At 37.7% G+C, this 20264-nt stretch overlaps 1 pseudogene; it reads right to left on the reverse strand.

The window, feature by feature from the left end:
* Positions 1 to 791: 791 nt before the first annotated feature.
* Positions 792 to 5299, reverse strand: LOC109094834 (annotated as a pseudogene).
* Positions 5300 to 20264: the final 14965 nt, after the last annotated feature.

Consider the following 20264-nt stretch of genomic DNA (forward strand, 5'->3'; position numbering starts at 1 on the left):
CACACTTTGCTTTAGGGCTTCATTATTTAACAAAGTGCCAATGATAAATTCTTCTGAACATTAATTTGAGGTATTTCAATATTTAATAATGCATTGTTAAAATCAAAAGTTGCAACTGTGTTATTTAATGAGCTAACATAAACTAAGACTGTATTTTTTTAACAAAGATTAACAACTTCTGTAGCAAATGTAGCTACTGCTCATTGTTAATGTTAATGCATAATGCATTAGGTTAACTAATGAGGTCTTACTGTATTGTAAAGTGATACCTATTGGTCTTTATAGTTCTTTTGCACTTTGATCTGTGTAAAACTTTTAACTTTACATATTTTTCTGTATTGCTTTATTGTATTTAAATGTGCAGTTTTTGTTTTTTTTTGTTATAAGAAAAGTTATTTAACCTGTTATACTATATTATGACCACTTTTTTTTAAACTAAATGACAATACCGTGATAATACCATATACCGTGATAAAAGCATTAGCAACTTATCGCAACAGGAAAATCTGATACCGCCATATCCCTACTTGAGACTTTATGGCGGTTTTTCCCCATCCCAAAAAAGTACTCTTTGTGATGCATGTGAAGCATGCATGCATGCTTAATTATGGTTTAGAAACATTATTTTAAACATTTTTCAAAACGTTTTTTTGATACGTACAGAGAATTTATAAGTTCTTAACCTAAATCACAGCAGCGTCCATCTGTGAAGAATGTAGGATGTCAAACATACACAACTGTAAGCCAATTATTCCAGTAGATGTTTACTTCAGAGTCAATGGGGGGGTCAAAACAGAACAGAAAATAGCCTATTACAAAAATAGCTAATTATGTTTTTTGATGTACAAATCTTGATAACATAAGTGGAGCTCAGAGAACAGTACAAAATAATAATAATAATAAAAGCCAGTTCATGACCCCTTTTTAAAGTCAGGCAGCAAAGACAAAGCTAATGGTTTCAATTTCAGCAGCTTTACTTCACTGCATTTTTCTATAAAATCACTCACTTTAGAGGCACCAGATTTAGACTTCCTCTGTCTGCGCTGACTAAACTGCCTGCAGGATTACCGGGGCTGCCCTTCAGTCTGCTCCCTATTGGTCTGGCTCTCTTTTGGGGTCAATTCTTGCTCTTCTGTGTGGACTACTGTCTGTTGAGCCTCTCCAGGGTGTGGACGAGGACGCAATGGCCTGGATATTCAAGAAAAGAGACTTTCATGTTTACATAAAATACATTAAATCCGCACACGGTACACACATCTAACATGAAATGTTAGATATCATGCAAAAAAAAATTAATTAAAATAAATAGTATTCTGTTTCCAGTCTTAATCTGGTCCAAATAAACAAATGAGGATATGAACCTTCGAAATTGTGGTCCGAACATGCGTGGTGGCGCCTTCTGCTGGGCAACATCTACTTCCTTGTTCTTCTCTCCTGCTTCTCCCTAGAGCAGAGACAAGAAAATTCAATGACAAGCTGTGTGCACTAATAAAACAAAATTAACTGGTTTTAAAGGCTTATAGAGATAGCTCGCCCAAAAATGAAAATTTTGTCATTCATTACTCACCCTCATGTCGTTCCAAACCCGCAAGACCTTCGCTCATCTTTGAAAGACAAATTAAGATATTTTCAATGAAATCTGAGATCTCTCTGACCCTCCATAAACAGCAAGGGTACTACCACGACTAAGGCACAGAAACATAGTAAAGACATCAGTAAAACAGTCCATGTGGCATCAGTAGTTGAGCCGTAATTTTATGAAGCTACAAGAATATTTTGTGCATATAGAAAACAAAAATAACGACTTTATTCAACAAATCTTCTCCTCTGCATCACTTTGGAGAGCATCACGGTGCATACACGTGCTCTCATCTGAACGTTAACAAGGCACAGTACTTGCATGTTCTACATTAGCAGCACAGACGCATGCATTGTATATGTGCAGGAAAAGCAGGCATGAGCGTTGTGATACTCTCTAAAATGGCGCTAGGGTGACGCAGAAGAGAAGAACTGCTGAATAAAATTGTTATTTATACGCACAAAAAGTATTCTCGTAGCTTCATAAAATTATGGTTGAACCACTGATGTCACATGGACTGTTTTAACAATGTCCTTACTACATATCTGTGACTTGATCATGGTAGTACCCTTGCTGTCTATGGAGGGTCAGAGAGCTCTCAGATTTCATCCAAAATATCTTAATTTGTGTTCCAAAGATGAATAAAGGTCTTATGGGTTTGGAATGACACAAGGATGAGTTATGAATGACAATTTTCATTTTTGGGTGAACTATCCCTTTAATATCATACACAATATTGACAGCTTAAATTCTCAATTTATTAACAACATTTTAAAAATACTTCTATTAAAGGGGTCATATGATGCTGCTAAAAAGAACATTATTTTGTGTATTTGGTGTAATGAAATGTGTTTATGCGGTTTAAGGTAAAAAAAAAAAAAAAAAAAAAACATTATTTTCCACATACTTTACATTATTGTTTCTCCTCTATGCCCTGCCTTCTGAAACGCGTCGATTTTTACAAGGCTCATCGCTCTGAAAAGTGAGGTGTGATTTGATTGGCCAGCTATCCAGCGCTTTGTGATTGGCCGAATGCGTGTGACGGAAATGTTACGCCTCATAACATATGACATCTGTCAGGCCGGAGTGAGGACACAAATATAAAACCCATTATAAACGTGATATAAACATGATTTCTAGTCGTGTTTTCTTTTGGAAGGCAAAAACAAAGTAGTTTCACTTTCTCAATGAAACAGCATCACACACCGCGGCCTTGAGTGAGCGGAGGCTGGAGGCCTAGAGTGAGCCACGGCTGGCTTGAGTGAGCAGAGGTGGGCGGCTTGAGAACGGTGCGGTTGGCGGATTTTATGAAGGAGCGTACCTTGGGCTTGCAGCAACCATATGTGACGACCCCAGGCAGGACTCCGCTTTGTCCACGATGAAAGCCGATTCAGCGATCCACAGTGCAAAGCTGATGTGTTTCCTCAGCGACCAGCACGGATCAGCACCAGGCATGATGAAGCGGATATCATCCTCTTTTGGAAGGTCAAACAAAGTAGTTTCGCTTTCACAGTGAACATACAGCGTCTATACGACATGGCAGCGGCAGGAACAACAATACTACAATAAAAGGTACGCCTTCTTTCTTTGCATGAATTTCTGGGCGGCGTTATGCAAATCTTCCCACATACTGACGTAGAGATGTGGGTGCATGTTAGAATGAGCCGTTTCAGGGGGGCGTGGACGAGTGTTAACTTTTATAAAGAAAATCTCTTTGGATTTGAGACTTTAGTCTTTGCAACTTCACAGATCTTCTTTATTCACCAAGAGCTTTTAACACTCCAAAGAGAAAAGAAAATTTGAAATCGCAACATATGACCCCTTTAATCTAAGGCATACTAGACCTTTGTTAAAAATAATTTAAATGACCTCACCTCGCCTTGTGGCTGAACAGGTCTTCTGCGTGGACGCTGGCGCCGAGGACATGGCTGAGGGGCTCCTTTCTCTTCACTGCCCTCTCCCTCAGGAAATGGGCCCTGCTGCAGCTTTCTCCTCTGGCTGCAGGCTGTGCATTTAGGGGGTAAAAGCGCCTATGGGATCTTCGTTTACTGGGGGCGTATCAACTGCCTTTGACAGGCATACCCCCTGGACCAGTCACATTTGCTGCCTCTGAACCCTGAAACAAATACTCAGTTTTGAGGCTATGCAACTTAGAAAACTCACAAAATTCCCCAACACTCTTTTGATTTATCCAGATACCACTTACTTTAGCTGCTTCGACAACATCAAACTCCACAACCTCACCATCCCCCACACTTCTGAGGAACTTTCTTGGGTTATTCTTTTTTATTGCAGTCTGCACAAAGGGAAGAGGCACATCCTTAGCATAAGACCAATTTTCAACAATGCTGGGTGGGTTAAATTGCAAGTCAAACCAATTAAAAAAAATAACTGTAAAGGTGATAGGTGTTTAAATATGTTTTAACTTTTCAAATGTCATTCAAACTTACTCTGGAAGAATGTCATGTATGAAGTGAAGTGAAGTGACGTGACATACAGCCAAGTATGGTGACCCATACTCAGAATTCGTGATCTGTATTTAATCCATCCAAAGATCACACACATAGCAGTGGGCAGCCATTTATGCTAAGGCACCCGGGGAGCAGTTGGGGGTTTGTGCCCTGCTCAAGGGCACCTCAATCATGGTATTGCCGGCCCGAGACTCGAACCCATAACCTTAGGGTTAGGAGTCAAACTCTTTAACCATTAGGCCACAACTTCCCACACAGTGCATTAGGCCACGACTTCCCACTCAGGCCACGACTATAAACACTCCATAACCTTTAATTTAAAGAGTTGCTAATTTAAACATTTTAAATAGTCTAAGTGAAATGTTGCTAAGTGTTTATGAAGCAAACTCATTACCTAATGAACAAACACTTCTTCTTTAGTATCATTTCTGTGAAACAAAAAGCATTAAATACAATTCATGAATATTTTAAACATTTTCTGAAAACTTAACAGATAGGCATAAAATCATTGTTATTTAGTAAAACCATAGTTATTTAAATGCTTGCTTAGCAATATGATCTCTCTCTCTCAAACACATGTCCGGAAACCTGAGATCACTTTGAAAATCTGGGCTTTCTTCATTTAAACATGTAAATAAGGTTTCAGGATTTTAAATTTCAGACAGTGTTTTAGGTCACTGATCAAATTTGTTACACTGCAATGAAAATGGCTGTTTATTTATTTAAATTTGGGGGGGGGGGCACTAGTGATCTCAGACGTTTGGACTCCACAGTATCCATCAGACTGTGTCTCTATGCTTATAGTTAGTCAGGTGAGCCGTCATTTCAGCATTATTAACATGTCTGTTGATGAAGCCATATCCATTGTGCACATTGAACCATTTCACAGTTCCCTGCACACCTGTCGCTGCAATAGATAAGAAAAATAGAATATCACAGTCTAGTGAGAAGATCTGACAGGATCCGTATCCTAAGCAAATCCCAAGGAGCCAACTCATTTCAACACTGTGGGTCATGTGTATGAATCAGCTACACACTTTGAGAGCCTTCAATCTCTTTGGCCACTCAAGCGCAGATCACAACTTTATCCATGACATAAAGGTAGATGAAAATACACGCGTTTTTGGCCCCATAATAAGGAAGAATTTTCCTTTTTATCATGTGATCCAACAGGTACATATATAGCCAATTACAACAGCAAAACGCTGGCCTGCTTCGAATATAGACATCTTTAGATCCTACCCGACATCCCTGATAGCATACACATTCGGGCCTCATCTGGGCCAAATATGGCACATATGGCTGAGTTCTGGCTAGACATGTGCAGGTATTTGGTAATGCGATATATCACGGTAATGAATATGGACGATATTGTTATCGTGGACACTTCTAAATACCGTGAATAATTATAGATTACAAATTATTCAAAATTTGGAATGCATTTTGAGTACACTTTTACCATGAACTAATCAAAATGCACAACACCGCTGTATGCTACTTGAAAGACGCTGTGCGCTCTGATGTAAACAAGCACGCATGAGAAGCACATGGGGGAACACGTGAGAGACCCGGAATGAAAGCACATTCACCCTCTGACAGCAGATGGCGCTAAACTGCAGAAAATTCAGTTGTTACCCTGTAGCTCTGTAAACAAAGCAGCTGCACTACTTTCTTAAATGTACTTAAATAGATTTAAATAGCCATTCAGATTTGTGGATTTGGTATGGTGTTCATCACAGCGCCTAATACTTAAATATTTAGACATAACAGGTTATTTATTTTCAAACTTTTTTACATTTTAATCTGGGCTACAACATGCCCTAGATACTGTTTGAAAGTGTTTTGATTGTTTATTGTTTGGTCACACTTGACATTAGGGCTTCATTAGTTAACATAAGATAACATAAACTGCCAATGAAAAATTCTTATGAACATTAATTAATCTTAGGTATTCCAATATTTAATAACACGTTGTTAAAATCGAAAGTTGCAACTGTGTTATTTAATGACCTAACATGAACTAAGACTTGTATTTTTTTAACAAAGATTAATAACCTCTGTAGCAAATGTAGCTATTGCTCATTGTTAATGTTAATGCATTAACTAAGGTTAACTAATGATATCTTATTGTAAATAGATACCTGTGGGTCTTTATAGTTCTTTTTCACTTTAATATGTGTAAAACTTTTAACTTTATATATTTTTCTGTATTGCTTTATTGTATTTAAATGTTCAGTTCTTTCTGTTATAAGAAAAAAAGTTATTAAACCTGTTATACTGTATTATGACTACTTTTTTTTTTTAAACTAAATTTCAACATCGTGATAATACCATATACTGTGATAAAAGCATTAGCAATTAATCGCAACATGAACATTTGATACCGGCATATCCCTAGTTCTGGCAGTGGCAGAGGTCATTTGGGCCAGATTTGGCCTACACACATCAAGCCGGTTTTAGTGTCAGTTCTGGCATGTTGTGTGTGGTCCAGATCTGGCCCATGTGTGACAAACCGGTTTTAGGTTGAGTTCTGGCTTGATGTATGTTGGCCAGATCTGACCCATGTGTGACAAACCAGTTTTAGGTTGAGTTCTAGTTTGTTGTGTGTGGGCCTGATATGGCCTATACCAGGTGACCAAATGTGCCATTTTCCGGGGACACGTCCTGGCAGATCACCTTACTTTACCAGTCAGTCGGTCTCAAACTTTTTGGAGTACTGTACCCCCATAATATTTCAGGACATCTGTATTTTATATATATATATATATATATATATATATATATATTATATATATATATATATATATATATATATATATAATAAATACCTCTGGCATAATTTACTACTGTAGTAAATGGCAATCATTTTTTTTTTCATTCATACATTTCTGAAAACGCAGGAACTTGACACATTTTGTATCTGAAAACCATGTCCTCTGGTGTGACACCATATCCTTTAAACTTTTTTGGAACCACAACAAATGTTTTACGCTTTGTTGTCCATTAATATGACATTTTTTAATTACAAAGTGCATGTTAAACTACATAATCATAGAAAATTATGCAATTGTGTCTTGCTTACTGCTAATGACAGGTTAGCTTGGAATAGCAAGGTCATTAATTGACACAAAAGGCTGAAACGTCCTTTTGTGTGTCAAGGTCTCTGTAAAAAGCATTTTAAATAATTAAATAATATTTGTTTAACTCCTTTTTATTCTTTTTTTTGTGTGTGTGTGTTTTGATAATTTTCAGTGTTCTTAAATGCAATAATTACATTAATTAAATTAAGCTCTAATCATCAAAATTAAAAAAAAAACTTTTGAAATGTTTTACTCTACATGTATTGAATCTAGAATATATGAAAATTTCACTATTTTCAATTTTTTCACAAATTTCACTATTTTAAAGAACTTTTTTCACGATATTCAAATTTTTTATTATACACACACATATATACGTATATATATATCTATATATATCTATATACACACACATATAATATATATATATATATATATATATATACATATACATATACATATATGAAAGTGAAAGTCGTGACATTTGTCAAGTATGGTAACCCATACTCGAAATTGGTGCTCTGCATTTAACCCATCCAAGTGCACACACACAGCAGTGAGAAGTGAACACACTGTGAAACACACACCCACGAGCAGTGGGCAGCTATATATCCAGCGCCCGGGGAGCAACTGGGGGTTCAGTAAATCCCTTGCTCAAAGGGCACAATCAGCCATGGGGTATTGAGGGTGGGAAGAGAGCGCTGTTCATCCACTCCTTTCCCCCCTACAACTCCTGCCAGCACCGAGACTCGAACCTGCAACCTTCGGGTTACAAGTCCAAGTCTCTAACCATTAGGCCACAGCTGCACCCGTATATATATATATACGTATATATGTATATATACACACACACACACACACACACACACACACACCCCACACACCCCACACACACACACACACACACACACACACACACACACGATCTACTTCTTCATGATCACACATGATTCATTTTGCACTCATGGCGATCGCCCCCAGTGGAACTCTGGTGGAACTGCAACCAAAATTCGGTACAATAGGACTTAATAGGGAGTGGGAAGGCTCTCCGTAGACGGGCAAAATGAGTGCAAAATGAATGGGAGTCTATGGGGCTAGATGGCTAAATTTGTCCCTTTCACCTGATTGCCATTGAGAAATCTCAGATCTGATTGGTAGGTTTGCAAGTTCAACATGGGTTATAGGTTTGGAAAGTTGAATGAACAGTACTTATGTCCTTTTCAATTCTTACAGGTTTGAGTTGTTGTTTGCCTATACCACCGCTAGCCATTCTTGCATATTGAAAGTAATACACGTAGATGGACAGCATTGACATTTAAAAAGACTTTTTTAAAGCAAATAAGTGACTCCTAAAAACATACTAAACACCCAGCAAATGTGTAATTTCTTTTGGCATCTCCTTTGAATACAACATTACAAAAATGTACTAGACAAAAAAATTTAATATCCTGAGCAGAAAAGTTCATATTAAATTGAGTGGGTATACCGCCATTAGACCTTCCATTCAATCTTCACTCATCCTCTGTGAGCGCCCCTCCTATGGAAGCAGAGTGGAGCTGCAACCAGTAAAAGACAAGAAGCCGGAAATGAAGTGTATGAGAGTGAAAACTTTCGCCATAAATTATGCACATTCTTCTGGCTATACCTTAATACCTTATATTGTTTCTATACTCCTTTGGCTATACTACAGACAAACGTTAGGTCACAAAAAAAACAGGGACAAAAACCAGCCCTACACTCATCTTGTTGGATGCCATATTTGACTTAATTATATGACAATAAAACCATTATACATATATTATTAAATTGAAATCTAAAACGTATTGAAAGTATCTTTTGTCAAAAGGACTGGGCGGACAGCACCTCTAGCCATCACTGCTTGTGTTCCAGATAGTGTACAGCATTGCTATGCTAATTTAAACACACTTCCTCTAAGTTTTCCACCGTGGTTCCTAAAGACAAGGAAATACAGGAAGAGGACGAGGCGGGGGTAGGTAGTTAATATAAGACGCAGGACCATTTTTACAGTTTAGAAAAACCAGAAAATAGAGTGTGTACGCCCGAACATTTCCAAAGTTTACAGACCTGATCGAGCCGCAAACGCCCCGTCCGGCACGCAAGACCGTTCTGAGACGATGGAACTGTCCCGTGATTTTTTCATTGGAAACACCTTCTAGTCTTCCAGCCCCCCACGGACCAGCGGTTTTGGGAAAAAGGGTAGAGCGACCAAACACAGACACACTGGACCTACCGAGCAGCCCCCATCTATGGGACTGGTGGATTTTCAGACCCCACGACTTACTGCTCCATTGCTGAGCAGGTGCTGCCCCTGGATTTGTCCCCTAGGTACCACAATTGAAGATCAAATAGCGAGGGCCTGCAAAAACAATATTTGAGGACGATAAACCATCAGCACCAGTTCTGTTTTGGAGCTTGGTGTTGCTGCCTCCGATGATCCATAGGTTTTACACAAGGTAAGCTGACTCAGAAGTTCCATGAACTTCATTAACACATTTTTTTCACCTCACCAACAGTATGCGCATTGACCAACGAAATTCTTAGGTTTTCCCAAATATTTAAAAAAACCCCGTTTTTAAAATCGAAAGTTGCAACTGTGTTATTTAAATGACCTAACATGAACTAAGACTTGTATTTATTTTTTTAACAGATTATAACCTCTGTAGCAAAATGTAAGCTATTGCTCATTGTTATGTTAAGGCATATAACATCTCAAGGTAAACTAATGATATCTTATTGTAAATAGCATACCTGTGTGGTGTCTTTATAGTTCTTTTTTCACTTTAATATGTGTAACAAAACTAGATTTTAACTTTATATATTTTTCTGTATTGCTTTAATTGTATTTAAATATTCAGTTGCTTCTGTTAAGGAAGAAAAAAGTTATTAAACCTGTTATACTGTATTATGACTTACTTTTTTTTTAAACTTATAATTTCAACATTGTGATAATACCATATACTGCATGATAAAAGCATTACTGCATTAATCGCAACAATGAACAATTTGTAACGGGCATATCCCTAGTTCTGGCAGTGCGGCAGAGGTCATTTGGGGCCAGATTTGGCCTACACACATCAAGTCCGGTGTTTTAGTGTCAGTTTTCTGGCATGTGTGTGTGTGGTCCAGATCTGGCCCATGTGGTTGAAACAAACCGGGTTTAGGTTGAGTTCTGGCTTGATGTATGTTTTGGCCAGGATATGAACCCATTGTGTGACAAACCAGATTTTAGGTTGAGTTCTAGTTTGTTGTGTGTGGGGCCTGATATGGCCTATACCAGGTGACGCTAAATCGTCCATTTTTCCGGGGACGAGCGTCTGGAGAGATCACCTTACTTTACCGTCAGTCGCGTATATCTCAAAACTTTTGGAGTACTGTACCCCCATAATATTTCAGGACAATCTGTATTTTTATATATTATATATATATATATATATATATATCTATGATTATATATATCGATTATATATATATATTTTATAATATATACTATATAATAAATACCTCTGCATAATTACTACTGTAGTAAATGGCAATCATTTTTTTTTTTTTGATTCATACGATTTCTGAAACGCAGGAAACTTGACACATTTTGTATCTGCAGAAACCATGCCTCTGGTGTCTGTGACACCATATCCTGAAAAAATCATTCAATTGAACTGTAGACTCAGTATGAATACTCATACACACGAGAGACATGAAGCGAGGAGATCTATAGAAAGCCTGCATCCATGCTAACTGTTTTAACTAAACAAGTGCTGCTGAAACAAATATTCTGTTGATAAAGTAATCCTATATATGAAAACAACGCGATTGTCTGTTTTTCACGTCTCCCTACATTATCTTACTAATGCGCTCCCCCCCGAACGCCCCCACCCCCCCCCCCCCCCCCACCCCCCCCCCCGCGCACAACGAGCGCGCTTTTTGAGATTCAAAAGTTTCACTGAAGCGCGCGGCTTTTGAAATACGCCCACACAACAGAAGACAAACGCAGCGAGAGCTGTTCTTCATTGTTTTTTTTATTTTGACTGTTTGCTCGCGATGAGAGGATAATTGACATGAATTCACCCCCAAAAAGATGTGATGTGGTTGAGATTTTGAGATTTGGATTTCCTCAGAAAAAAAAGAATATGAAAGCACTTTATTCAGCAGAGTTCATTAACAATGAGTAAGGTCTCTTTTTATTTATTTATAACTTTGTACTAGTTTTCACATAGTAACGTGTAAACATTTTACTGGTTAGACTTTTTTCCAAAGACGTTTTTCCAAAATATAATTTCCTGGACTAGCACCCAACTATTAATCAAGTGATAATTTATTGAGTTTCAATAACACTTACACTACTCATACCATTCAAAAGCTTGATGTAAATCAATATACAATGTAACAATAAATGAAACTGTATACAAATGTAAACAAGTCATCTGCTGTCTTGTTTCAATTTATCCTCCCCTCAAAAACCTAAAAAAAAAATATTCTCAGCTCTTTTCAACATTAAATAATAATAATAACTTAAATAATATAATAATAATAAAATAATGATGATTGATAATAATAACAATAAATGGTTTTTTTGTAGAAAAATAAGATTGTTTTTAAAAGGATTTCTGGAAGGGATTGTGTGATGGAGTAATGAATGCACAAAATTCAGTTTTGAAAGTCAGCTTTTGTATTGTTCCCGATAATAAACTTGGGTTGTAACCTTACTGCGTGAACTGTACAGAAGTATTAAATTATGTTGTGGGATAATTAAATATATTCTAAATAAACTACAAACATAAAATTATATAGATTTATTTTGTCCTCACATTTCTTTCTTGTAACTCATTCGCTCTCAGTGACACAGCTGACTGAATGGCTCATTATGCAGCGTCATTATGCAGGGCCTTTGTCTTCTCAGGTGTGAATTCATGATAGTTGACGCCTACTCGCATATGACTTTTACCAACAAAAAGTGTCTTAGAAAATTTAAATCATGATATTGTTTTCTGTAAGTGAGTAAAACAAGATGATTTTCACATCATTTAGAAAAAAAAAATTCTAGGCTACAAGCTCCAGTTCTCAAAATTCCTGGGAACCAATTTTCTGTATGTGTTTTTATTGCCTTTTTCAAGTGATTTAACATTTTTAGTTTTTCACTAACCACCGCATAACATTTTTTTTTCTCAAAAAACACAATCATGTACATACATGCTGCTCACATATTATTATAGCCTAGTTTTGTGCTGATTACAGTGAGATTAGACTTTAGCCATTTAGATATTTATAAGAAACTGAAAAAAAAAAGCACAAAATGTCAGGGCATGACAAAACTTCTCCAGGCCCCAAAATACCCTTAGACTCCAGAGGGTTAAACATTTTTGGAACCACAAACAAATGTTTTACGCTTTGTTGTCCATTATATGACATTTTTTAATTACAAAGTGCATGTTAAACTACATAATCATAGAAAATTATGCAATTGTGTCTTGCTTACTGCTAATGACAGGTTAGCTTGGAATAACAAGGTCATTAATTGACACAAAAAGGCTGAAACGTCCTTTTGTGTGTCAAGGTCTCTGTAAAAAGCATTTTAAATAATTAAATAATATTTGTTTAACTCCTTTTTATTCTTTTTTTTGTGTGTGTGTGTTGATAATTTTCAGTGTTCTTAAATGCAATAATTACATTAATTAAATTAAGCTCTAATCATCAAAATTAAAAAAAAATTTTTTTGTGATTTTTTTCTATATGTGTTTTGTATATAGTATATGAATGTTTATTTATTTTTTTTCTTTTTTTTCAAATTTTTTTATTTTTTTAAAGAACTTTTTTCACGATATTCAAATTTTTTATTATACACACACATATATACGTATATATATATCTATATATATCTATATACACACACATATATAAATATATATATATATATATATATACACATACATATATGAAAGTGAAAGTCGTGACATTTGGTTCAGTATGGTAACCCATACTCGAAATTGGTGCTCTGCATTTAACCCATCAAAGTGCACACACACACAGCAGTGAGAAGTGAACCCATGTGATCACACACCCAAGGAGCAGTGGGCAGCTATATATCCAGCGCCCGGGAGCAACTGGGGGTTCAGTGCCTTGCTCAAGGGCACATCAGTCATGGGTATTGAGGGTGGAAGAGAGCGCTGTTCATTCACTCCTTCCCACCTACAACTCCTGCCAGCACCGAGACTCGAACCTGCAACCTTCGGGTTACAAGTCCAAGTCTCTAACCATTAGGCCACAGCTGCACCCGTATATATATATATACGTATATATGTATATATACACACACACACACACACACACACACACACACACACACACACACACACACACACACACACACACACACACACACACACACACACGATCTACTTCTTCATGATCACACATGATTCATTTTGCACTCATGGCGATCGCCCCCAGTGGAACTCTGGTGGAACTGCAACCAAAATTCGGTACAATAGGACTTAATGGGGAGTGGGAAGGCTCTCCGTAGACGGGCTCTGGCTGTATTGCACGGCGGTGAATGACGTACTTCCGGTGAAATCTAAGGAGATTGTAGAGTGTGCTACCAGAGCCCGTCTACGGAGAGCCTTTCCACTCCCTATTAAGTCCTATTGTACCGAATTTTGGTTGCAGTTCCACCAGAGTTCCACTGGGGGGCAATCGCCATGAGTGCAAAATGAATGGGAGTCTATGGGGCTAGATGGCTAAATTTGTCCCTTTCACCTGATTGCCATTGAGAAATCTCAGATCTGATTGTAGGTTTTGCAAGTTCAACATGGGTTATAGGTTTGAAAGTTGAATGAACGAGTACTTATGTCCTTTCAATTTCTTACAGGTTGAGTTGTTGTTGCCTATAACACGCTAGCATTCTGCTAATGAACGTATAACGTATGACATCATTGACATTTTAAAAGACTTTTTAAAGCAAATAAGTGACTCTAAAACATCTAACACCCAGCAATGTGTAATTTCTTTGCATCTCCTTTCGAATACAACATTCAAATTACTAGACAAAAAATAATATCCTGAGAAAAGTGGATTTTGAGGGGTATACCGCCATTGACCTCCATTCAATCTGCACTCATCCTGTGAGCGCCCTTCATATGGAATCAGAGTGGAGCTGCAACCAGTTCAGAAGCCGGAAGTGTAGTGAGAGTGAAACTTCTCGCCATATTAGACATTCTCTGGCTATACCTAATAACTTATATTGTCTTCTATACTCTTTGGCTATACTACAGGAACGTTAGTCACAAAAACAGACAAAACAGCCTACACTCATATTGTTGATGCATATTTGCATTATTATATTAAATAAACATATACATATATATAAAATGACATCTAAACGTATGAAAGTATCTTTTCAAAGACGGGAGGACAGCACCTCTAGCCATCACTGCTGTGTTCCGCAGTGTACAGCATTTGCTAAATTTAACACCCTCTTTCTAAGTTTCCACACGTTTCCTAAAGACAAGGAAAGACAGAAGAGGCGGGTCGGCGGTAGTTAATATAAGACGAGACCATTTTACAGTTACAAACCAGAAAAGAGTGTGTAGCCGACATTTCCAAAGTACAGACCTGATCGAGCCGCAAACGCCGATCCGCCGCCGCAGACGTCTGAAGAATGGAAACTGTCCCGTTGCTTTTTCATTGGAACAACTTCAGTCTTCCAGCCCCACGGACCAGAGTTTGGGAAAGGGTAGAGCGACCAAACACAGACACACTGCATACCGAAGCCCCCTCTATGGATGTGGAATTTTCAGACCACGACTACTGCTCCAGTGCTGAGCCTGCTGCCCTGGATTTGTCCCTGGACCACAATGAAGATCAAATAGCGAGGCTGCAAAAACAAATTGAGGAGATAACCATCAGCACCAAGTTCTGTTTGGAGCGGTTTGCTGCCTCCGATGATGACATTAGGTTTTACACAAGGTAAGCTGACTCAGAAGTTCCATGAACATTCATTAACACATTAATTTCACCTCACCAGACATGTACTGCAGCATTGACCAACAGTAAGTTGGTCAATAAATCTATTAATCAACCACAGTCCTGATCAAAACTACCAAATGTTTAAAAAAATCCAAGATTTTAACTCTTTAATTACCACGTTCATAAATGATGTCACTGGTTTGGGAAAAAGAAAAAGAAAAAACACAAAATGACTTATTTTCAATATAAAAAGTGATTGTGGACTGGATTTTTTTTTACCTTACTTTTATCACAGTCTTCGGCATGTCAAAGATTAGTAACAACTTTGGCTTTGATGTATTGTTAGTTTTTGTGCAGCGTTAGATTTAAATTTTTTTCTCATTTGTTGTTCGTGGCTGTTTTTGCCCCATTGACTTCCATTATAAAGGCATTTTTTGATTGCAAAGCCATGACACCATAAAATCATGCATTCTTCATTGTTTGTGGTTTTCCCTTTTGGTAAGAGGTAAAATTTTTTATTTTTACAGTTGATCACTAGGTGGGACCATTAACCCTTTAGATAGGCCTGTGCAAAAAAAGGCTTAGTTTCTGGCTTGTATATGGAGTTATATAGCGTATAACAGCAAATTGTAGTATTTGTGTGTGTGAGAGATTCTTGATTGTTGGTGGTTTTCCCTGTTGGGAAGAGGTAACATTTGTTATTTTTTACAGTTGATCACTAGGTGGGACCATTAACCCTTTAGATAGGCCTGTGCAAAAAAAGCTTAGTATATGCTGACTTGTATATGGAGTTATATGGAGTATAACAACAAATTATAGTGTGTGTGTGTGTGTGTGTGTGTGTGAGAGAGAGAGAGAGTGTGTGTGAGAGAGACCTTTGCGCTCTTTACCTTGATGTATTTGAGAAAATCAAAAATGTACACCTCTCTCTTTCAGAACTACATGGAGTAAACAAAAGTGTATTTATGCACCTGCTGCCTTTTAATGGTGGTGATAAGTATAGACTAAACAAAAGCAAAGTACATGGATTTAAACACTTGCATGCCATCCTGCTGGTCATTTAATGGTGAGAAGAGCAAGCAAAGCAACACGAGAAAGGGCTTGACTTGTACCAAAGTTTTAGAAATGATTATGCAGCTTGACCCTCCAGCGAGCTGCAGCTTATTTGAAGTTGGTATTGCATTTTGGTTCATATTACATTATGTTCATAAATCTGATGCAAAGTAGATTTTTTTACAGGATTTTAAGGTTTTAAACTGGCTTTACCATTAAGAAAAGACAAGCATTTCACACAGGCCATCCGTACTTTTCACCATCAAAAGGCAGCAGGTGCATAAACACACTTTTTTTTTATTGTTTACTCCATGTAGTTCTGAGAGCTGAGGTACATATTTAGATTTTTTTCAGATACATCAAGGTAAGTGCACAAAGGTCTCTCTCACACTCTCTCTTTTTCTCTCTCTCTCTCTCTCTCTCACACACACACACACACACACACACTATTCTCTCTGTTATACTCCATATAACTCCATATACAAGCCAGAAACTAAGCCTTTTTTTGCACAGGCCTATCTGAAAGTGAAAGTGAAAAAAAAAGGGTTAATGGTCCCACCTAGTGATCAACTGTAAAAAAAATAACATATTTTACCTCTTCCCAACAGGGAAAACCACCAACAATCAAGAATCTCTCACACACACAAACACTAGAATTTGCTGTTATACTCCATATAACTCCATATACAAGCCAGAAACTAAGCCTTTTTTTGCACAGGCCTATCTAAAGGGTTAATGGTTCCACCTAGTGATCAACTGTAAAAATAACAAATTTTACCTCTTACCAAAAGAGGAAAACCACAAACAATCAAGAATGCATGATTATATGGTGTCATGGCTTTGCAATCAAAAAATGCCTTTATAATGGAAGTCAATGGGGCAAAAACAGCCACGAACAACAAATGAGAAAAAAATTTAAATCTAACGCTGCACAAAAACTAACAATGCAGCAAAGCCAAAGTTGTTACTAACCTTTGACATGCCCAAGACTGATAAAAGGTAAAAAAATATCCAGTCCACAATCACTTTTAATATTGAAAATATGTCATTTTGTGTGTTTTTTTCCCCAAATCAGTGACATCATTTATGAACGTGGTAATTAAAGAGTTAAAATCTTGGATTTTTTTAAACATTTGGTAGTTTTGATCAGGACTGGAGGTTGATTAATAGTTTTATGCAAAAAAATTAGAAAAAAAAAATATTTATCTGATACATTTTTTACAGCAGTTTAATTTAGTGGATGGTTTCATCCACGAACATAACGAAAGGGGTAGTGAATTTGCCCACAGTGTATTAAGTTTTTTAAAATTTTCAAAGCATTTTCCCAAAAATATGTGTCAAAATAAGATTTGTCACCAAAAATCATTCCATTAGCTGAAACACAGATAAAGTTGTGGCCAAAATAAGGACTCAAACTTTACCCCCTAGTGGACGAAAAACGTCGCCAACAACACATAAGGGTTACAGTGTAATTTTGCATTTAAGTACTGAGTAATATTAATGAACTACATGTACTTACTGTAAGGTTAGGTGCATGTAATTATGCCTAATTTGTAGTTTTTACTATAATAAATACATGCAACATCTGTAAATTTAGTAACATAAAAATAAAGTGTTACTGAAATACTGTATGTCCCACAGGTTTGCCACTCATGCCCACTTGATGGCCTTTTGGAGGCAAACAGAGCCAGCAACAGGCTAGATCGTGTGTGTGACAAGAGCACGGACTGAAGCCAGGACAGATGAGGTCGCTCATGCTGTCAATGCAACGGTACATGTATTCTGAAAACATTTTAATATGATTAAGATATCTTTTTGTTTTTACAATCAAACTTACTTTGCCAGTTATGGTGTTTGTGTTATAGTAATAAAATATTTTCTTCTTTTCACATTCTCTTCAACCCATTGGTGAGTTTTTTTCTGTTCATGACATATCTGTCATTGGGTCTGGGTGCAGAAAGGATCTGGCCTACAGATTCAGAATCCACCAATCAACTGTAAGCCGAATAATCAACACATGGGCTAACTTTCTCTACACTGTGCTTGGAGCTATTGGCATTTGGATGGATGAGGAGACTGTCAAAGCTCACATGCCAGATGTTTTTCAGTCTTACTCAGATACACAAGTGATTTTGGATTTGCACTGAACTGCGCTGCCAAACACCACACTCTTTTCTCCTTCAGAGCGCAGTATTCTCCAACTACAAATCTCACTGCACTTTCAAAGGGTTGATTGGGATGGCTCCTCACGGTGCTGTAACCTTTGTGTCATCTCTCTATGAAGGAGCCATCAGTGATAGAGAGATTTACAAACAGTCTGGTATTATGTCTCTTCTAAAAGCAACAATGGCTGTAATGGTGGATAAGGGTTTCCTTGTGGAAGACTGTGTGCCCTGCAAAGTCCACATACCTACCTTCCTGTCAAAGAGAGCACAACTGTCTGGGCCAGAGGTCAGGAAAACACAGTCTATTGCAAGACTCAGAGTCCATGTTGAGCGCCTCATTCGAAGGTAGGGGTGAAGGAGCACAAGATATTCAGTACAGCAATACCTCTTTCTCTCACAGGAAGCATCAATCAACTGTACACAGTAGCCGTACCTCTTGGTTAACTACCAAAACGGGCCCTTAGTTAAAGCATGGGCAAGCATTGCTAATGCTGAAGAAGCAGAATTAGACAGGCAGAAATGTTTATACAGTTTATTACGTTGTATAATCACATGAAATAATCATTTTGGTTTTAACTTTAGAATGAGTCCTTATTCTCTGTACATAATTTGAAATTTGATTTGAAATTAAATTGTCAACAAATATAGAATTGTGAAACAAATATTTTAATGACCTTTTGATGACAAGACAAAATAAAATGACATGATTTTACAAACATGCATCAATTCATTTCCTCTTTTCCGCCGCACTGTGCCTCTTTAGTTACTTGTGCATAGAAAGGTATTTTGGCAGATATGTAAAAAAGAAAAACAAATCACACCTCACACTTGCCAATAATAAGCATGGCTTTCCTTTAATTTATATGTTCCATGATCAACTCTGAGGTACCTCCAGTCAACGTAGCTTAGTGCATTTGGGCATTTCATCTCAACCAAGCCGAATGATGGTCTCTCAAGCGGGTCATATACCAGCCCATGAGGTGACGCACCCAGCCAAGGTGCATCTAAATGAATCACCAGTCCACATTTCCTTAAGTTCAGGTTTTTAAGAGTTGCATAGTCCTTTAAGGCTCCTGCCTCCATATCCAGTCCCCTCTTCATGTGTGTTGTTTGTCGTGTCCTCGGATGATCCTCTCAGCTAGGTTTTCTGCAGCATTTGGACCTCTAACCATGGCTAACCTCCCTAAAATTTGAAAGCAGTCACCCTCTCTTCCTCAGTGAATGCCACTCAGGTGCTGCACTTTGACATCTGGTTGCTTCCTCAATGAGGTGTGACTGCAACAAAATCACAGACAGTGAGTGGAGATGCAGCTGTTCCTGGTTTGTTGGCACATATTTACAGTCTGTTGGCTTTAACTGGTAGCCCTCTGTTGGCACTTTTGGGAATGGGGGTGCATCCTTATGGGTGATAAAACCATCAGGTGTAGGTGGTGGATGCTGATACGATAGGATACTGCGAGCTTGTATCTTACCAAAAATCGACTCCACGAGTGGCTTGTCAGGAGAGAGATTCATTGTGCAGATAAGGGGAAGAGATCCTGGTTTGAAGTCAGCATAGACAGCTTTAGGGTCGAGTGTTGATGGGTCTGGCAGCTCACCACTGTAGGCCTTGTATAGTGAAGATCTGGAATAACATTATCAGGGAATCAATAAACATTTTTGCTACAGAGTATAGTATAGCATAGCATGCATGTTACACTGACTGCATACCTGATTCCACTTGCTGAAGTAGCACCTGGTTTGGGCTTCACTACCACCATGGCATCCACCGGTCCCGGCTTCACTCCCTATTTATTAGATGCCATCAAAACTATAGCAAAAGACTGTAGCAAAACAAACATTATGTCAGATATTTAATTGATACAAACCATTGTTCGTGGTTTATGCCACTTCTGTTCTGTTTGGGTGCATGATAGGACAGGAGGGACGACAGACA

Source organism: Cyprinus carpio, chromosome B7 (assembly GCF_018340385.1).
Source record: "Cyprinus carpio isolate SPL01 chromosome B7, ASM1834038v1, whole genome shotgun sequence".
Lineage (NCBI taxonomy): Eukaryota > Metazoa > Chordata > Actinopteri > Cypriniformes > Cyprinidae > Cyprinus > Cyprinus carpio.